Here is a 15,657-nt window from a genome sequence, read left to right on the forward strand (position 1 = left end):
TTGTTTATAGCAGTACAGGAAACTTTCTGGTATCCGGCACTGACGGGACCGAGCTGGTGCCGTACCATCAAAAGTGCCGGACATACCAGCGTTAATGTTGAAACATACGGAACTGAAAAGCTCCGTGTGAATCAACAAACCCTGTTGCTTAGCAACAGCTTCAAAACCGTCGGCTGCAGCTGCAAGCGTCTCTAGCTGAAGCTGTTGCTATAACTACAGACCTTGCAGTGCCTGACTGGGGGAAAAAAAAGCAACGAGAACTAAAAAAGCTTGTAGAAAACGGCTCCTAACTTTTGCCGTTAGATCGAGTATTCCGGACATACAACCTCCGGATAAACCAAAGTTTCCTGTAAACAGCTATTGCTCTCATTCTTCCCCCCTTTCTGATATTCTTGGCCCATACAGTAAGTATATCTGAGCTGGCAATTATCTACCTCAATCTTCCATCAGTGCTGCTCTGTACAAACTGCTTTAAGATGTTTGAAAGTGTCCCATTAATGGTCTCCTACAAGATGAGGTCCAGAGTGTGGGAGATAATGAGTACTAATATTGATGCTCTAACACACTGCATTGTTCTAATTTTACTTGAAGAAACTCTAAATTTGTGCAGTTCAGTATTATGCATAAGGTTGTATTCACTTTTTATCTTCCTGCTACTTTCCAATGGCTTGGTTTTATTTTGGTTCCCTTTTCTCTGTCCATGTTTATTTGCCTTCCTTCCACCTTCCCAATCCATCCTACACTTACATCCACAATAGAAAAAATATATTAAAGAAATAAAATGAATGCTACAGGAAACTAGAAATCAGCTCATAAAAAGAAATATTGAGTCAAAAATCAAATATTAATGTGCAAAATACAATAAGAATATTTAAACTTAAATTTGAGCCAAAGTTTAATAATTCAGTGCAAAAGAAAATTAGCAAAGAAATCTGAAATTTATAATTTAAAATTGACAATAATTAGCCAAGAAACTGGGATCGACAAATCCATTTCAAAATCTTTGGGTTTTCATAGAATGGTTACAGCACAGCTAGCCCCACTCCCCTGCCCTTTCTCTGTAGACCGGCAATTTTTTTTCCTTCAAGCACTTACCAATTCCCTGTTGAAAGCCACAATTGAGACTGCCTCCATCACCCTTTCAGGCAGTGCATTCCAGATCCTAACCACTCGCTGAGTAAAAAGGTTTTTCCTCATGTCGCCTTTGGTTCTTCTGCCAATCACCTTAAATTTGTGTCCTCTGCTTTTCGACCCTTCTGCTAATGGAAACAGTTTCTCTCTATCTACTCTGTCTGGACCCCTCATGAATTTGAACACCTCTATCAAATCTCTTCTACGTTCTCTGCTCTAAGGAGAACAACCCCAGCTTCTCCCGTCTATCCACGTAACTAAAGTCCCTCATCCCTGGAACCATTCTTGTAAATCTTTTCTGCATCCTTCCTAAAGTGCAGTGCCCAGAATTGGACACAATACTCCAGTTGAGGCTGAACCAGTGTTTTATAAAGGTTCATCATAACTTCCTTGCTTTTGTACTCTATACCTCTATTCATGAAGCCCAGGATCCCGTATGCTTTTTTAACCTGCCCTGCCACCTTCAACGATTTGTGCACATATACCCCCAGGTCTCTCTGTTAGTGAACCCCCTTCAGAATTGTACCCTTTAGTTTATATTGCCTCTCCTCATTCTCCCTACCAAAATGTATCATTTTGCACTTTTCTGCGTTAAATTTCATCTGCCACGCGTCCGCCCATTCCATCAGCCTGTCTATGTACAGGAACAAGGATGTCTTGCTGCAGTTGTATAGGGCCTTGGTGAGACCACACCTTGAGTATTGTGTGCAGTTTTGGTTGCCTTATCTGAGGAAGGATGTTCTTGCCATGGAAGGAGTGCAGCGAAGATTCACCAGGCTGATACCTGGGATGGCAGGAATGACGTATGAGGAGAGATTGGGTCAATTGGCCTTGTACTCGCTGGAGTTTAGAAGAATGAGAGGGGATCTCATTGAAACTTATAAAATTCTAACAGGACTAGACAGACTGGATGCTGGAAGGATGTTCCCGATGGTCAGGGAGTCCAGAACCAGGGGTCACAGTCTAAGGATAAGGGGTAAGCCATTTAGGACAGAGATGAGGAGGAATTTTTTCACCCAGAGAGTGGTGAACCTGTGGAATTCTCTACCAAAGAAGGCAGTCGAGGCCAATTCATTAAATGTATTCAAGAAGGAGTTAGATATATTTCTTAAGGCTAAAGGGATCAAGGGATATGGAGAGAAGGCAGGAACAGTGTACTGAATTTGGATGATCAGCCATGATCTCATTGACTGGCGGAGCAGGCTCGAGGGGCCGAATGGCCTACTCCTGCTCCTATCTTCTTCTATATGTCCTCTTGAAGTCTATCACTATCCTCCTCATTGTTCACTTTACTTCCAAAAATTTGTGTTAACTGCAAATTTTGAAATTGTACACCTAAGTCTAAGTTATTAATATATATCAAGAAAAGCAGTGGTCCTAGTACCAACCCCTGGGGAACCCCACTGTGTACCTTCCTCCAGTCCAATAAACAGCCATTTACCACTACTCTTTGTTTCGTGTCACTTAACCAATTTCGTATCCATGCTGCCGCTGTCCCTTTTATTCCATGGGCTTCAACTTTGCTGGCACTTTATCAAATGCCTTTTGGAAGTCAATGTACACCACATTAACCGCATTGCCTTCATCAACCCTCTCTGTTACCTCATCAAAAAACTCAATCATGTTAGTTAAACACGATTTGCCTTTATATAAAAAAAAAAAAAAAAAAATCCGTGCTGGATTTTTGTTAATTAATCCCCACTTGTCCAAGTGGCAATTTTGTCCCAGATTATCATTTCTAAAAACGTCCCCACTACCGAGGTTAAACTGACTGGCCTGTTTATCCTTACACCCATTTTTGAACAAGGGTGTAACATTTGCAATTCTCCAGTTCTCTGGCACCACACCCCTGTATCCAAGGTGGATTGGAAGATTATGGCCAGTACCTCTGCAATTTCCACCCTTTCTTCTCTCAGCATCCTAGGATGCATCCCATCCGGTCCTAGTGACTTATCTACTTTAAGTACGGCCAGCCTTTCTAGTACCCCCTCTTTATCAATTTTTATCCCATCCAGTATCTCAACTACCTCCTCTTTCACTATGCCTTTGGCAGCATCTTCTTCCTTGGTAAAGAGAGATACAAAGTACTCATTTAGTACCTCAGCCATGCCCTCAGCCTCCATGCATAGGTCTCCATTTTGGTCCATAATCAGCCCCACCCCTCCTCTTACTACCCGTTTACTATTTATATGCCTATAGAAGACTTTTGGATTCCTTTTTATGTTGGCTGCCAATCTATTCCCATACTCTCTCTTTGCCCCTCATTTCCTTTTTCACTTCCCCTCTGAACTTCCTATATTCAGTCTGGCTCTCACTTGTATTCTCAACCTGACATCCGTCATATGCCCCCTTTTTCTGCTTCACCTTGCTCTCTATCTCTTTCATCATCCAGGGAGCTCTGGCTTTGGTTGCCCTACCTTTCCACCTCGTGGGAATGTACCTCGACTACCCGAACCATCCCCTCTTTAAAGGCAGCCCATTGTTCGATTGCAGTTTTGACTGCCAATCTTTGATTCCAATTAACCGGGCCAGATCCATTCTCAACCCACCGAAATTGACCTTCCTCCAATTAAGTATTTTTACTTTAGATTGCTCCCTGTCCTTTTCCATAGCTAGTCTAAACCTTATGATACAGGTAGACTATCCTTTATCCGAACTTCCGAAAACCTCTAAAAACCGAAAGTTTTTTCTTTTAGCGTAAGTCGGGCGCACGACATGACCAGAGTGGCGCACGACTTATGCTGAGCAGGGCAGAGGGTCACAGAGTTCCCTCCTGGGTAGGAGATTGCAGGCCGAGCCGGGCAGTGTGCAGGAGGTACCGGGAGAGTGAACCCAACAATACAGCGGCCGGTCCAATAGCTGCAGCGGCCCGTCCGATATTCTTTTCTCCCCCCCCGACCCCGACCCCCCCCCCCCCCCCCCGACTCCGACCTGAACCGCGGCCCGTCCGATATTCTTTTCTACCCCCCCACCCGACCTGATTTGCGGGCCAGCTTAGTAGGAGTCAGCCGATATCCGGCTTTCCAGAGAAGCAGGAAGGGGAATGAGACACGGAACAGTCGCAAGAGGTAGCCTGAACTTTTAAAATTTATATTAAATACAAATTTCCCAGTCTTATAATAATACCTTCTGAAATCCGAAAAATTCCGAAAACTGAAACTCAGCTGGTCCCAAGGCTTTCGGATAAGGGATAGTGTACCTGTACTATGATCATTGTTCCCTAAATGCTCACCTACTGACACTTGCTCCACTTGACCCACCTCATCAGATACATGGGACTCCTCTGCAGTGTAGACTGTTAACAAATGGGGCGTATAACCATGGCCTCACTGCAGGACATCCAGGCCATAACTCTAAACAGAGATCTGCAAGACCTGCACCAACATATGTGGAACACAATATCCAAGGAATTGCAGCTGTTGGGTGATTATTAACTCTGCAGGGTGGTGTTTTTGGCACAGTTGCTATAGGAATGGAATGGAGATAGCGGAAGCTCTGACCACAATCTGTCAATTCTCCTTGAATGTGGAGTGATGCCAGGGGATTGGAGGATTGCAGATGTTACACCCCTGTTCAAAAAATGGAAATGGGATAAACCTGGTACATGAAACTTTCTGGTACCCGGCACTGACGGGACTGAGCTGGTGCCGTTAGATCAAAACTGCCGTATAAAACAACTCCAATGTTAAAACATACAGAGCTTTTCAGCTCCGTGTGAATCAGCAAACCCTGTTGCTTAGCAACAGCTTCAAAACAGTCGGCTGCAGCTGCAAGCGTCTCTAGCTGAAGCTGTTGCTTAGCTACAGACCTTGCAGAGCCTGACTGGGGGAAAAAAAGCAACGAGAAGTAAAAAAACTTATAGAAAACGGCTCCTGAATTTTGCCGGTAGATAGAGCTTTCCGGACTTTTAACCTCCGGTTAAACGAAAGTTTCCTGTAACTACAGGGAAATCAGTCCAATGTCAGTGCTGGGAAAACTACTAGAGACCATTGTCAAGGACAAAATTAATTCTCACTTGGAGGAGCATGGGTTAATAAGGGACAGCCAGCACGGATTTGTTAAGGGCAGGTCGTGTCTGATTAACCCGGTTGGGTTCTTTGGTGAGGTAGCAGAGGGGGTTGATAAAGGTAGTGAAGTACATGTATGTGTGGACCGATGGTCCCTCTAAGCTGCACAGCCACAGCCACGCAGCTGAATGCTGGTCCTGTGCAGCCCTGGTCTGGCTTTTCAGATGTGAAATTTCATGCATGCACGAAACTTTGAATGGGCCGTGCACCCAAAAGAAAACTCCAGAGGAACATTGTTCTGGACTTTCAAAAGGCATTTGATAATAAGGAACTATATAACAGATAGATTTGGAAAATAGAAGCACATGGCCTTAAAGGGATGATGGTAACTTGGGTACGTAATTGGCTAAGGAATAGGAGGCAGAGAGTAGTGGTGAACAGGAGTTTTTCTGACCGGAGAGATGTATGCAGTGGAGTCGGTATTAGGACCATTGTGGGAGAGCAATAGTGGTAGGGGATTCTATCGTAAGGGGAACAGATAGGCGTTTCTGTGGCCGCAAACGTGACTCCAGGATGGTTTGTTGCCTGCCTGGGGCCAGGGTCAGGAATGTCACTGAGCGGCTGCAGGGCATTCTTAAGGGGGAGGGTGAGCAGGCAGAGGTCGTGGTCCACATTGGGACCAACGACATAGGAAGGAAGGGAGATGAGGTCCTGCATCAAGAATTTAGGGAGCTAGGTAACAGATTAAAGAGCAGGACCTCAAAGGTTGTAATCTCTGGATTACTCCCAGTGCCACGTGCTAGTGAGTATAGGAATGGGAGGATAGAGCAGATGAATGCGTGGCTAAGGAGTTGGTGTAGGGGGGAGGGTTTTACTTTCCTGGATCACTGGGCCTACTTCTGGGAAAGGTGGGACTTGTACAAGTCGGACGGGTTGCACCTGAACCAGAGCGGGACAAATATCCTTGCGGGGAGGTTTGCTAGCACTGTTGGGGGGGGTTTAAACTAACTTGGCAGGGGGATGGGATACAGAGGGAAGCTGAAATAGGGGGTGATGTGCTGCCAATTATAGAGAAAAAAACAAGTCAGCTTGGTAGACAGGGCAAACATATAAGGGCAAGGCTGGATGGCATCTATTTTAATGCAAGGAGTCTTGCAAATAAGGTGGATGAACTGAAGGTGTTGATAAACACATGGGAGTATGATATTGTTGCTATCACGGAGACATGGTTGAGGGAGGGGCAAGACTGGCAGCTCAATATTCCGGGGTACAGAATCTTCAGGCGAGACAGAGGGGGAGGTATAAGAGGAGGGGGTGTCGCAATATTAATTAAGGAGTCAATTACTGCAGTAAGGAGGGATGATATATTAGCAGGTTCCTCTAATGAGGCCATATGGGTGGAGCTTAAAAACAAAAAGGGGGCAAGCACTTTGCTGGGAGTGTACTATAGGCCTCCAAACAGTCAGGGGGAGATAGAGGAACAGATATGTAGGCAAATCTCAGAGAAATGTGCAAATAATAGGGTAATAATAATGGGGGATTTCAACTTCCCCAATATTAACTGGGATAGTCAGAGTGTGAAAGGCTCAGAGGGTGTAGAATTCTTAAAGTGCATCCAGGAGAGCTTTTTGAGCCAGCATGTAGAAAGTCCTACAAGAGAGGGGGCGGTACTGGACCTAATTCTAGGGAATGTGGCTGGCCAAGTGGAAAAAGTGCTAGTAGGTGAGCACTTTGGTGATAGTGACCATAATATGGTAAGATTTAAGGTGGTCATGGAAAAGGACATGGATGGGCTGGAAATAAAGGTTCTAAATTGGGGGAAGGCCGATTTTAATAGGATAAGGCAGGATCTGGCCAAAATGGACTGGGATCAGCTACTTGTAGGAAAATCCGCATCGGAGCAATGGGAGGCTTTCAGAAGGGAGATTGAGATCATACAATGGCAACATGTTCCCGTAAAGGTCAAGGGTGGTTCCAAAAACCACAGGGAACCTTGGATGTCAGGGGATATACGAGAATGGATTAGGAAAAAAAGGAGGGCTTTTGGCAGATACAAAAGGCTAAAGACGGAGGAAGCCCTAGAGGAGTACAAAAAGTGCAGGGGGATACTTAAAAAAGAAATTAGGAGATCAAGGAGGGGCCATGAAATAACACTGGCGAGCAAAATAAAGGAAAATCCTAAGATGTTTTATAAGTATATTAAGGGTAAGAGGATAACTAGGGAAAAAATAGGGCCCATTAGGGACAAAAGTGGCAATCTGTGTGTGGAGCCGGAAGATGTAGGAAGGGTTCTAAATGAATTTTTTGCATCTGTTTTCACTATGGAGAAGGACGATGTAGACATAGAAATAGGGCGGGGGGACTGTGATATGCTCGACCATATTAACATCGAGAGGGAGGAGGTATTGGCGGTTTTAGCTGGCCTAAAAATGGATAAATCCCCAGGCCCGGATGAAATGTATCCCAGGCTGCTGTGTGAGGCAAAGGAAGAGATTGCGGGGGCTCTAACACATATATTCAGGACCACTCTGGCCACAGGGGATGTGCCAGAGGACTGGAGAACCGCTAATGTAGTACCATTATTCAAGAAGGGTAGTAGGGAAAAACCGGGGAACTACAGGCCAGTGAGCCCAACATCAGTGGTAGGAAAATTATTGGAAAAAATTCTGAGGGACAAAATTTGTCTCCACTTGGAGAGGCAAGGATTAATCAGGGATAGTCAACATGGCTTTGTCAAGGGAAGATCATGTCTGACTAATTTGATTGAATTTTTTGAGGGGGTGACTAGGTGTGTGGATGAGGGTAACGCAGTGGATGTGGTATACATGGATTTCAGTAAGGCCTTCGATAAAGTCCCGCACAGGAGACTGGTCAAGAAGGTAAGAGCCCATGGAATCCAGGGTGCCTTGGCACATTGGATACAAAACTGGCTTAGTGGCAGAAGGCAGAGGGTGATGGTCGAAGGTTGTTTTTGTGACTGGAAGCCTGTGGCCAGTGGGGTACCACAGGGATCGGTGCTGGGTCCCTTGCTGTTTGTGGTCTACATTAATGACTTGGATATGAATGTAAAAGGTATGATCAGTAAGTTCGCGGATGATACAAAAATTGGTAGGGTGGTAAATAGCGAGGAGGGTAGCCTCAGTCTGCAGGACGATATAGATGGGTTGGTCAGATGGGCGGAACAGTGGCAAATGGAATTTAACCTGGAAAAGTGCGAGGTGATGCACTTTGGGGGGACTAACAAGGCAAGGGAATACACAATGAATGGTAAGACCCTAGGCAAGACGGAGGGTCAGAGGGATCTGGGTGTGCAAGTACACAGATCCCTGAAGGCGGCGGAACAGGTGGATAAGGTGGTAAAAAAGGCATATGGGATACTTGCCTTCATTAGCCGAGGCATTGAATATAAGAGCAAGGAGGTTATGATGGAGTTGTATAAAACACTGGTTAGGCCACAGCTGGAATACTGTGTGCAGTTCTGGTCGCCACACTACAGGAAGGATGTGATCGCGTTGGAGAGGGTGCAGAGGAGGTTCACCAGGATGTTACCAGGGCTGGAGCGCTTCAGCTATGAAGAGAGACTGGGCAGATTGGGTTTGTTTTCCTTGGAGCAGAGGAGGCTGAGGGGGGACATGATTGAGGTGTACAAAATTATGAGGGGCATAGATAGGATGGATGCTGAGGAGCTTTTTCCCTTAGTAGAAGGGTCAATAACTAGGGGGCATAGATTCAAGGTAAGGGGCGGGAGGTTTAGAGGGGATTTGAGAAAGAACTTTTTCACCCAGAGGGTGGTTGGAGTCTGGAACTCACTGCCTGAAAGGGTTGTGGAGGCAGGAACCCTCACAACATTTAAGAGGCATTTGGATGAGCACTTGAAATGCCACAGCATACAAGGCTACGGACCAAATGCTGGAATATGGGATTAGATTAGACAGGGCTTGATGGCCGGCGCGGACACGATGGGCCGAAGGGCCTCTATCCGTGCTGTATGACTCTATGGGTATGGAGGGGCAGAGTTTCTGCTTTGGGCGCAATCGGCAATCAGGCGCAAATTACACTCAATTGTGCTTGTTTTCCGAATTGAACTTTTTGCTCAGGTTTCCCTCAAGCACATTTGCATATCGTTGAAGGTAAAATCTTCCATGAACCAGCTCAATCGAGCAGCGTTTTGGAACACAATTGTTTACTTTTTTCTTGCATTAAAAATATTCCTTTATATATTTTAAGAGTGGTAACCTGGTGCAGTTTGATTAATACCGCTGGAAATGGGTTTATCACAAAAAAAAATAAGCATTTTTAATAAGTTCCACCACCTGTGAGTAACCTGATTTTAAATAAGTGAAAATTAGTTTTAAAACTATACAGAACCATTTACTATTTCATTGGTGTACAGGAGTCAGCTTCTTAGCAAATTAAATATTTTTAAATATTTATAAACTTTTAAAATGCGCTTATTAGTGTTCTTGCACCTTTTAAAAAAAAGTTTAATTTTAAGAGCCTCCTCAGGCCCGCAAACAAGCGTAATTAGCGGGAACTCACCACGGTGAAGAATTCAACCTGTGGGCGGGGCTAGTTTTGTGGGTGTGGCTGTCTCCAGCACGATGTTTTTTAAACTAGCGAACGAGATCGCAGACACTAAATTTGCACTGGACGTAAATTGTGCTTAAAATTCCTCTATCTTTTGCGCTGGTTTGGCCGATTTCGGGCGAATTGCGCTGAAAAAACCACGTAACCTAGTGGAAACTTTAAGCTGGGAGTACAATATCAAAGTTTGCGCATGATACGAAACCTGGCAACATAGTAAATAGTGAGCAGAATAGTATCAGGCTTCAGGAGGATATAGACTGGTAAAATGGGCAGACATATGGCAGATGCAAGTTACTGTCAATAGGTGTGAAGTGATGCACTTTGGGAGTGCACAGGCAAATCCCTGCACTGTTGGTAAGGGAACTGCATCTATAAATAAACTAACATGGTGATCCAGTGAAGAATTGCATGGAGTGAGGAGCAGGATCTGTGTCTAATGTCAGGTGTGAGTATGTGTGTGTGTGTGTGTGTGTGTGTGTGAGAGAGAATCAGGAGAGTTCACTCCCAGTCACACAGCAGCGGGCCCTGCACCGTTTGAAGATGCACCAATAGTTACAATAGCACAACAGGAAATCAATTTATTTACAATCTATAAAATTACATATTTACAAATCACGTTGAACGAATGATCCATTTGCTGCTAAGAGGAGGTGGAGAAGGTTGGTGGCCTGAGCGTTTAGTCTTCAGTCTGATGGTGAACAGCAGCAGTTCTTTGTGCAGATGTTCCACCAGGTGACCCTCCGGGCGGGTCGGACACACTCTGACTGTTGGTGAAGTAAATATGCAAAGGCCACTGCATGTGCTCGCAGTTGTTCCTGGGGGTTCTGGAAGAAGGACTCTCAATCTGTGGCATATGAGGTGATCTGTTTGGGGATATCCTGAGCCAACTGTCATGAAAGGTCTCTTTGGAGATTCATGTAGCTCCTGGTGGGCTCCTCCTCATACTTGTCAATCAACAAGGAAGCCTCAACTGATCCAATGAGTGGAAAGAGCAACCGTCGTGTTTAACAACAAGACCTAGTGTGCTCCTCACTCTTTCCATCCAGGTGCAACAACAAGCGCACCAGGTTGGAATGGACCTGTTGGCAGAAGGAGGATCTGGAACCTCCAATCCCACACTTGGCCAAGATCCCCAACACGCCGAACGCTTCAGCCCGCACTCTATCAGACTTTGCCTCAAAGAGTGGATGAATCCTGGCGCGAATTTTCTCTTCAAAGGGTTGGATGGTGTTTGCTCGCAACTGAATTAAGTGCTTTGAGAGGCACGACAGCACCTCAAATATTAGCACCGCCTTCTGGTTCTCCATGTTCCCCAACAGAGTAGTCATTGTGCACATCACTTTCCGAGACCATCTTTTAGTCTTGTGATGTGCTTTAATATTATACAGGCCCCTGACGCACACCAACTGGGCAACTGGAGAACCATAGAGCAAACATCTTAGCAATCTACTCGCCAGAATGTCTGTGAGCTGCAGCTGTGAAACCAGTGGAGATGTTAAAAGCTCTCCAAAGAAGGAAGCCACGGTGACTGTCTGACAGTCTTGCACAGTATGGATTTGAGCTGCCAGCTGTTTCACAATGCCAGTCAGACTGGGGCCAGCATATCTCACCATTGCTCTGGCCAGCAGGACAACCCCCTTGTCGGACTTGCAGAGATCCATCATCTGGTCCCATCCTCCACTTTTGCACCATATCATTAAGCACTGCTTTGTTATTTGTTCGAGCTTGCAGGTCCTTCAATGTCTCCACACAGTTCACACATTGTTGCTTTCAGATGTTACAGGCTCAACTGAGAATTCTCTCTTCTGTGGTTCACCATCAGGAACAAAGCCACTGACCAGACAAACATTAACATATGAGCTAAGATTAATGAGCAGGGCACTAAATATCTACGGGAATAACGTAGTCACCGCCTTTGCTGACTCGGGCTCAGTTATCATCTCATGCAGCCCACAGATGGCAGCCAGGGATTCAAGGCTTGAATACTGGGTTGTGTTACTTCTGATGGGATAGGTTCTGCTTATCACAAATCTTAACTGTTAATTCACTGTGTCCAGCAGCTCTCCCATTGTACCCGTGGCACATTGTGTGTCCTCGGCCAGTGATCGCCACACGTCACTGACGTACTTGTCCAAAGCTGGAGCTGCGATTGGATACATACTGGACCATTCGCGATGTTGAGGACGTCGTGGATATCACGTTTAAGCAGTTGGTCACACCGCAGGCAAAGGTTGCACAGGCAGAAAGGGAAAGGGTGACCAACAGGCAGAGTAGTAGGCGCAGGCAGGTAGTGCAGGAGTCCCCTGTGGCCATCCCCCTCTCAAACAGATATACCACTTTGATACTGATGGGGGGATGGCTTACCAGGGGAAGGCAGCAGTAGCCAACTTCCTGGCACCAGGAGTGGTTCTGCTGCACAGGACGTGAGGAAAAAGAGTGGGAAAGCTATAGTGATAGGGGATTCTATTGTAAGGGGAATAGATAGGCGTTTCTGCGGCCGCAAACGAGACTCCAGGATGGTGTGTTGCCTCCTTGGTGCAAGGGTCAAGGATGTCTCAGAGCGGCGGCAGAACATTTTGGAAGGGGAGGGTGAACAGCCAGTTGTCGTGGTGCATATAGGTACCAACGATATAGGTAAAAACCGGGATGAGGTCCTAAAAGCTGAATACAGGGAGTTAGGAGGTAAATTTAAAAAATAGGACCTCAAAGGTGGTAATCTCAGGATTGCTACCAGTGCCACGTGCTAGTCAGAGTAGAAATAGAAGGATATTTCATATGAATATGTGGCTAGAGGAATGGTGCAAGGGGGAGGGATTCAAATTCCTGGGACATTGGAACCGGTTCTGGGGGAGGTGGGACCAGTACCAAATGGACGGTTTGCACCTGGGCAGGGCTGGGACCGGTGTCCTAGGGGGAGTGTTTGCTAGTGCTCTGTGGGGGAGGGTTTAAACTAAAATGGCAGGGGGTTGGGAACCTGAGCGGGGAGACAGAGGAAAGGGAAACAAGGATAAAAGCAAAAGACAGGAAGGAGAAAAACAAGACAGACAGAGAAATCAAAGGTTTAAATCAAACATGGCCACAGCAAATAATAATTCTAAAAGATCTAAGAGCGTTAAAAAAACAAGCCTCAAGGCTTTGTGTCTTAATATGAGGAGCATTCGGAATAAGGTGGATGAATTAGCTGTGCAAATAGAGGTAAACGAACATGATATGATTGGGATTACGGAAACATGGCTCCAGGGTGGCCAAGGCTGGGAGCTCAACATCCAGGGGTATTCAATATTCAGGAAAGATAGGCAAAAAGGAAAAGGAGGTGGGGTAGCATTGCTGATTAAAGAGGGGATTAACACAATTGTAAGGAAGGATATTAGCTCTGATGATGTGGAATCTGTATGGGTAGAACTGAGAAATACCAAGGGGCAGAAAACGTTAGTGGGAGTGGTATATAGACCTCCAAACAGTAACGCGGAGGTCGGGGATGGCATTAAAAGGGAAATTAGAGAAGCATGCAATAAGGGCACAGCAGTTATCATGGGTGACTTTAATCTACATATAGATTGGGCTAACCAAATTAGTAACAATACTGTGGAGGAGGAATTCCTAGAGTGTATACGGGATGGTTTCCTGGACCAATATGTCGAGGAACCAACTAGAGATCAGGCCATCTTAGACTGGGTATTATGTAATGAGAAAGGATTAATTAGCAATCTTGTTGTGCGAGGCCCCTTGGGTCGGAGCGATCATAATAGGATAGAATTCTTCATTAAGATGGAGAGGGAAGTAGTTGACTCAGAGACTAGGGTCCTGAATTTAAATAAAGGAAACTACGATGGTATGAGGCGCGAGTTGAGTAGGATTGATTGGGGAATGTCACTCAAAGGGTTGACGGTGGATAGGCAATGGTAAACATTCAAAGACCGCATGGATGAACTACAGAATTTGTTCATCCCAGTTTGGCATAAAAATAAAACAAAAAAGGTGACCCAACCGTGGCTAACAAGGGAAATTAGGGATAGCATAAGATCCAAGGAGAGGACATATAAATTGGCCAGAAAAAGCAGTAAACCTGAGGATTGGGAGCAGTTTAGGATTCAGCAAAGGAGGACAAAGGGATTGATTAAGAGGGGGAAAATAGAGTATGAGAGTAAGCTTGCAGGGAACATAAAAACTGACTGTTAAAGCTTCTATAGATATGTGAAGAGAAAAAGATTGGTGAAGTCAAGCATAGGTCCCTTGCAGTCAGAATCAGGGGAATTTATAATGGGGAACAAAGAAATAGCAGACCGATTAAATACATACTTTGGTTCTGTCTTCACAAAGGAGGACACAAATAACCTCCCAGAGATGTCGGGGAACATAGGGCCTACTGAAAGGGAGGAACTGATAGAAATCAGTATTTGTAGGGAAATGGTGTTGGGGAAATTGACGGGATTGAAGGCCGATAAATCCCCAGGGCCTGATAATCTACATCCGAGGGTACTTAAGGAAGTGGCCCTAGAAATAGTAGATGCATTGCTGGTCATCTTCCAAACTTCGATAGACTCTGGAACAGTACCCATGGATTGGCGGGTAGCTAATGTTACCCCACTGTTCAAAAAAGGTGGTAGAGAGAAAACGGGGAATTACAGCCAGTGAGCCTGACATCGGTAGTGGGGAAAATGCTAGAGTCCATTATAAAAGATGTAATAGCAGAGCACTTGGAAAACAGTGACCGGATCGGACAAAGTCAACATGGATTTACAAAAGGTAAATCATGCTTGACTAATCTACTGGAATTTTTTGAGCATGTAACTGGTAAAATAGCTATGGGAGAACCAGTGGATGTGGTATATTTGGACTTTCAAAAGGCTTTCGATAAGGTCCCACATAAGAGATTAGCGTGTAACGTTAAGGCACATGGGATTGGGGGCAAGGTATTGACTTGGATAGAGAACTGGTTGGCAGACAGAAAGCAAAGAGTTGGAATAAACGGCTCTTTTTCCGAGTGGCAGGCAGTGACTAGTGGGGTACCGCAGGGATCGGTCCTTGGACCCCAGCTATTCACAATATATGTTAATGATCTGGACGAGGGAACTACAGGAAACCTTGTGCTATCCGGCACTGACGGGACCGAGCTGTTGCCGTTTCCTCAAAACTGCCGGACAAACCAGCGCTAATGTTGAAACATACGGAGATTTTGAGCTCTGTATCTGGCAACAAACCCTGTTGCTTAACAGCTTCTAAACAGTCCAAGCGTCTCTGTAGCGTCTCTGTAGCTTAGCAACAGCTTCAGCGAGACCTTGCAGAGCTTGACTGTTGAGAAAAAAGCAACGAAAAGAAAAAAGCAACGGAAAAAAAAAACCTAACGAAACGGCTCCTGATTTTTGCCGGTGGCTCGAGCATTCCGGACAGTTAGCCTCCGGATAACACACAGTTTCCTGTAGATGTAATATCTCCAAGTTTGCAGATGACACAGCTGGGTGGGCGTGTGTGCTGTGAGGAGGATGCCGAGAAAGTCCAGTATGATTTGGACAGGTTGGGTGATTGGGCAGAAGCATGGCAGATGCAATATAACGTTGATAAATGCGAGGTTATCCACTTTGGTGTCAAAAACAAGAAGGCAGATTATTATCTGAATGGCAATAGATTGGGAGAAGGGGAAGTGCAACGAGACCTGGGCGTCCTTCTGCACCAGTCGCTGAAGGTAAGCATGCAGGTGCAGCAGGCGGTTAAGAAGGCAAATGATATGTTGGCCTTCGTAGCGAGAGGGTTTGAGTACAGGAACAAGGATGTCTTGCTGCAGTTGTACAGGGCCTTGGTGAGACCACACCTTGAGTATTGTGTGCAGTTTTGGTTGCCTTATCTGAGGAAGGATGTTCTTGCCATTGAGAGAGTGCAGCGAAGATTCACCAGACTGATACCTGGGATGGCAGGAATGACGTATGAGGAGAGA

The 15,657-nt window shown here is 45.5% G+C and overlaps 1 protein-coding gene and 1 pseudogene across 4 annotated transcripts in view; one reads left to right on the top strand and one right to left on the bottom strand.

Annotated features, from left to right (window-relative positions):
* pphln1 (periphilin 1) overlaps positions 1-15,657 on the top strand; it is a 258,281-nt gene that overhangs the window by 196,654 nt on the left and 45,970 nt on the right. The window lies entirely within an intron of this gene.
* LOC147106022 (maestro heat-like repeat-containing protein family member 1) lies at positions 10,298-12,261 on the bottom strand (annotated as a pseudogene).

This window comes from Somniosus microcephalus, chromosome 16, assembly GCF_052327205.1.
Source record: "Somniosus microcephalus isolate GS21.2 chromosome 16, FLI_Smic_1.0, whole genome shotgun sequence".
NCBI lineage: Eukaryota > Metazoa > Chordata > Chondrichthyes > Squaliformes > Somniosidae > Somniosus > Somniosus microcephalus.